Source organism: Phalacrocorax carbo, chromosome 1 (genome assembly GCF_963921805.1).
Source record: "Phalacrocorax carbo chromosome 1, bPhaCar2.1, whole genome shotgun sequence".
NCBI classification, from domain to species: domain Eukaryota; kingdom Metazoa; phylum Chordata; class Aves; order Suliformes; family Phalacrocoracidae; genus Phalacrocorax; species Phalacrocorax carbo.
Window position 1 is genome coordinate 80,091,895 of NC_087513.1, and position 5,324 is coordinate 80,097,218.

Below are 5,324 nucleotides of genomic sequence, written 5' to 3' on the forward strand. Positions count from 1 at the left end.
AAAGCCATTCGTTTGCCTGGCCAAGAGGCAGAGGAGAAGATGGACAGCAGTGGTGCCTTTGCGGCTGCTCATTGTTCAGGACAGTAACTGTTAAACAAAGATGGCTTTAAAACAAAACCAGCAAAGATCGATTTTTTAATGACATATGTTGTCACCTGCTGCTTCATCCCAGAACTGCAAGGTCTTAAATATTTTCAGGTAGAGTTTGAGGGTTTTTTGTCACTTATGTGTCCATGACTTAACTGAGATGAAGCAGTTATTAAAAAGCTGTGTCAGCAGTGGGCAGGAGGTGAAGCTCTAGCCCAAGGCATCAGACATGACATTCCTGTGAGCCTCCTTTCTGCTTTCCTCAATTCTTACCTCTTCTTCTCTTTGCAGTGAATGAGAAGTCTGTCCCCTACAGGGTCCCAAATTGAGTTTTGATGCAGTAACCTTGCAACTTGAGCTAAAACTGGTTTGCCTGTTCCAGAAGGTAAGTGTGAAGAAAACAAGCCCTATTAGAAAATGTATTGGCCTGACTATGATTTTAAACACAGTTTGGCAGGTAATTTGATTCTCTTTAAAACACACCAGCTAGTAAAGACAAGCTTTAAAAGGGACTTGAGATTAATCTCAGCAAATTAACATGGTTTTAACATGTCCCTTTCCATCATTTATAAAGACCTGTTGGAGAACAAGCAATTGTGCTCTCTTATGGTGCTGGAGCACATGGGGCACTTCCCAGTCTCTGTCACCATCCCCTCTTGCAGAAACACAGAGTAATAAACCCATGGGACAGCTTGTGAGCCTCTATCTCATGTACAGATATGACCTAATTGAATAGGGGAGAGTTTCCACCCTTAAGTGAAAGCATCCATGCAAGTATGGCTGTTTTGATGGATTGATCTCCTTGCAGAGGTTTCACCCTTGATCAGCGCAAGTTACAGGCATGACCATCTTGGGCAACAGCTGTCCTGGGAGTAACCCACTCCAAAATGCGGGTGGAAGGAAAGAGGGACCTTGAAGCCCCTGCCTGGTTTCCTCTAGAGTAATCCAATTTTGTTTTCCTCACAGGCATACCAGATGTCCTCACCTGACCATGGCAGTTTTCTGAATTTGAACTGGCCGAGCCTGCGGGCTAAAACCTGCATGGGCACTTCTACCTGGGCTGGCAGGTGGCTCATCCCCCAGACAGAGATGACTTTGTGGTGTTGCTTCCTGAATATGAAGAACTACCATGGACTTTTCCTACATAACATTTAAAGCCAGCACACTGAGTAAGGGTGTATGAGAAACAAGAAACACAGAGGGGTTGTTTAGATAAACAGCAGTGAACAGCATTTGACAAAGTGCCTCCCAGGTGACATGCTCCTTTGGCAGAGGAGCCGGCTGAGGCAAGGTACATCTCCGTCAGCCCTTCACACACCTGTGCTTCTCTTCTACCAATCCAGCTGACACGCAGCACAGGGATGCCTTTGAATTTCACCCATGCGAGTCCAAAAAATAAATTAAAGTTCTGTATGACTGACTTGGACAAATGTGCACCCTTGACTTGACCGCTGATGACTTACATATCCCCTCATATGCCTGCGCTGATGGGCAGACCCCCCGGGGCACTGTTGGCGTGCTGGTTGGCAGCACAGAGGCATCTGTTTAAGAGCGTGGTGCAGATGCATCATAGTTTATTTCTTGTAACAAACAACCGCAGACCTGTGTAGCATTTAATTAAGGCACACTAGCAAATTCTTCAAACAAAGAAGCCCCTACAGGCAATGCCTGCAACAGATGGTGCTCAGTGTACCCAGTTAGGCCAGGGTTCAACCAGAGCTGGCGCAGAACCTGTATAGCCCTACTGCTTTGATGTGAAAAGCACACTAAGTGATGTGAGCTTGGGTCCAGGGCTATGGTAGTATGGTTATCCAGCTCCCAAACTGACCCATAAATGATAGTCATGTAGATGAGTTGCTGTTGGAAATCCTTGAGCTGCAGGAGATCAAATCACCCTCTGGTTCATGGAAAGTGTGAAGATGTGACCAACATTTCTAGGAGAAAGACAGGAGCATTTCAAGGTGAACAGCAGTGCATAACACCAGCTCAAATGCATTTCTTTAGCCACTCTGACTACCAAGGGTGAAGAGGATGGGCTTGAACCAGGGAAATCAATATCCTCAGCTGCCTGCAGCAAGAGCAGCCCCACTGGGCACCCCGGAGGTCTGGCAGGGCTCTTTTTCAGCTCCCTACCTTGGTAGGGAGGGCCTAATGCTTTTGCTTAACTGATGTTCATAGTGTGCATCCCAGCTGGCCGAGGCCTGAGTGTACTGTGGGAGTATTTCACGGCATCAGCAAGGGAAAGGGGAACAGCTGGGAGGTGGATGCCACCTCTAAGGAGTGGTGGAGGGAAGCTGTGAGTTCTTGAGGGTGTTTGGCCAAGAGCCTGGTGGCTGCATTAAGTGTAGCCCTTGGTAGGCCATTTATCATAAACTGTGCAACCAGCCACTGATCAACAGCAATTACTGTTTTACAGCTTCCAAACAATGTTAGTTGCAGGCTGTGTTTGCTGTCATAATGTAAAAACCAGGCAGTTATAGGATGAAAAAGATACAGTCTTTGCAGGGATTTTGTGCTTTTCTTTTAAAGTTAACAGGTGTTCCTGGTCACCCTGCAAAACCACAGTGAAAATATCTGCATACCACTGAAATGAAGCAACTCCAAACCAACCCCTGTGAAGAAAATCCCATCCTCTGCTTTTGTTTTGTAGAAATGAATGGGCAAAAAAAGCTTCAACTATGGTTTTTCATAATGATAGAGTGGGAGCTTTCACCACCGTCCCAGTTTTGGACTGCGTCTGACGCAGGCTCATGGAGACAGGGGACTGTTATTCGAGCTGTGTGAGTAATCTACAGCAAGTAACTGAATGGAAGTGTTTGGCCTTTTTTCTGTTTGCAAACTGTCTATGAGCCTGCCTGGATGTTCCTGAATGTGTTTGTTGTTTGAAATAATACTGTCCATAATTTATGTGAATAATCATTTATTTGTAGCTTGCCTACGAGCGTTTAGATAGTCAAAATGTCATTTCTGTTCCATGGTTACATGAGTGCAACTCTGAGATTTCCACCAAGAGTACCCACAGCCAGTGGTGGTAAATTCAGTTTCTGTAAAAACCTACTGAAGTATTTTCAGGAAATGTATGATCATCTGCAATATTGGGGCGGGGGGGGGGGGGGGGGGGAAGAAGGGAGGGGAATGCAGTTAAATAACAGTTCTTTGTAAAGCATTAAAAAGTATTTCCTATGATTCTTTTTATGGCTAAATGGATAATTTAAGTTTTTATGGTTTGTAGTTGGGAACCACTCAATGAGAAATAAGTTTGCTTAGAAGATTTCTACTGACCCAGACACAGTTTCCTGGCCCTACAGCTCCAAAGGGGTGTCTGCGTGCCTTAGGACAGATCTGAACCACCTCCAGACTCCAGAAGCTGTATACTGAAATACTCAGGTCTCTGATTGTCAGAGGACTGCTCAAAGGTGAGAAGATGAGCTCCCATTTGGTTTCTGAGCAGGGCTATCCCTGACATAAAGAATCACCCCAGCTGTCAGGGTGATGGCGTCCTCATCAGAGCCTGCTGCCTCATTTCTTCCCCCAGCCACAGGTTTGGGCACTAGCACTGCTGGCACGCCACTCAGCTCAGCTCAGCACAAATGACCGCAGCTCACTGCTGCTTCTTGCCAAGCTTTCAAGAGAAGAAAGTGTACCCTTTCTAGGAGGAACCCAGTGTACCAGGGACATTCCCTGTGTACTCATAGGGTCAAGGCAAAGACAAAGCAAAGGTCTCGCCTATGTGCCCCGTAAGCTACCAGATCTTGTGGGATGCACCCAGATCAGCTGGGCAGCCAAGTGGCTGTGGGGTTTTGTAACGTCATTGCCCTCCAAAAAGTTGGTATATACTCAGTGCCTAGAGCACGCCAACCTCTGCCCTGTTGCAGCCACTTGGCCAGTAGCATCTAAGCCAGGTCTCTGACAGCCAAGCTCTGCTGGCAGCTCCACGAGGAGTTCCTGTGGCAGCAGTGCTGGACCACGGCCCATCTGCCCAGGCAGGACTAAGGGAGCTTACAGAGACTGGGATGGGCTAGGAATAGCTCTTGTGTTTGTTTTCATCCATAGCCTTTCAGTTACCTGGCATGGTTGGATAATTTTGTGATAAGGACATCTTGAAGGATAAATTGCATAGGCGTATTAAGGAAGAAATAGTCAATACTATACCTGGACTAAGTGCCTCCACTCCCATTTGACATTTATTTTCAAGCAAAGAAGTAATAGTTTGCAAACAAAACAGTGTATGAATCCATTTTGGATGTCTGAAAAATTTTCTGCTTCAATTTCTTTAATACAGGCTTGTTGTTTACCCAGTGCATTCGGAAAGTAACATACTACAGAAAATGGTTTTTTCTGCAAATATTTCCCAGCTCCTGAACCCTCTGTTTACAAACAACTCTTCTCTGAACTACTGCGTGTGGGTAGGCATTTTCAAAATACTAGATCTCTTTTGGCACATCAAAGAGCAGTGTGGACTGCCAGCTTTCTGTATCTGTCATGAAAACGCTACGCAGATCAGTTCTCAGAACTGAGGCTGCCCTCTGTCTTGCACGCCAGATATCCCCAGAGCAATACTTTCTGATAATTTATAACTTTCTCAAATGCTGTAATGTTCAATCAGTTTCACTTAAAATTTTCATTGCCATCTCATTATCTGTGGGCTGCTTAAGAAGCTAACGGACAGCAGGAGATCAGTAAATAATGGTTAAATCTGAAGTAGTGTGGACAAAGGTGTGGACTTGGTTTCAGGAGGTGAAACAGGCTGTGACCTTGTACAACTCACTTTTTACTCTTTCTGTTCCCAGCCTTTGTCTTTACCACTTAAAGCATAAAACTGTTGGGTTTCCTACAACAGATGAAGAAAAGAAAATTAAGCTTATTGGAATGGGAGGGGGAAGAAAAAAAATCCTGTTCTTTCTTTCACCCTTCCTGCTCTTTCCCCAGCATTTTGCTGGGCCCTTTCCTCCTCTTTCTTTGTCCAGCATCCCCTTCTGTTCTACATCTCATTGGGACTCCTTTACTGCCCCTCTCTTCCTCCTATACCTTTGTCTTGTTTTTCCTTTCCCAGGAAGGTTTTAGTGGAGGGGAGTAATCTGAGGTAGAAAGTATCTGCCCATGGACCTGTGACCAGTACAGGCTGAAAGGAGAGTTGCACTGCAGATGAGGCTTTTTTTTTTTGTGGAAAATGAAAACAAAAATAACTTTTTCTCATATTATTGACATTTTTCAGAGGGTGTTGCCATTGGTAGAGT

The 5,324-nt window shown here is 45.2% G+C and overlaps 1 long non-coding RNA gene across 1 annotated transcript; it reads left to right on the plus strand.

Annotated features, from left to right (window-relative positions):
* Window positions 1-376: 376 nt before the first annotated feature.
* Window positions 377-3,527, plus strand: LOC135315198 (uncharacterized). The gene is made up of 3 exons (XR_010374640.1): window positions 377-472; window positions 1,054-2,867; window positions 3,374-3,527. It is a non-coding gene; the product is annotated as an uncharacterized LOC135315198 (long non-coding RNA).
* The last annotated feature ends 1,797 nt before the right edge of the window (window positions 3,528-5,324 follow it).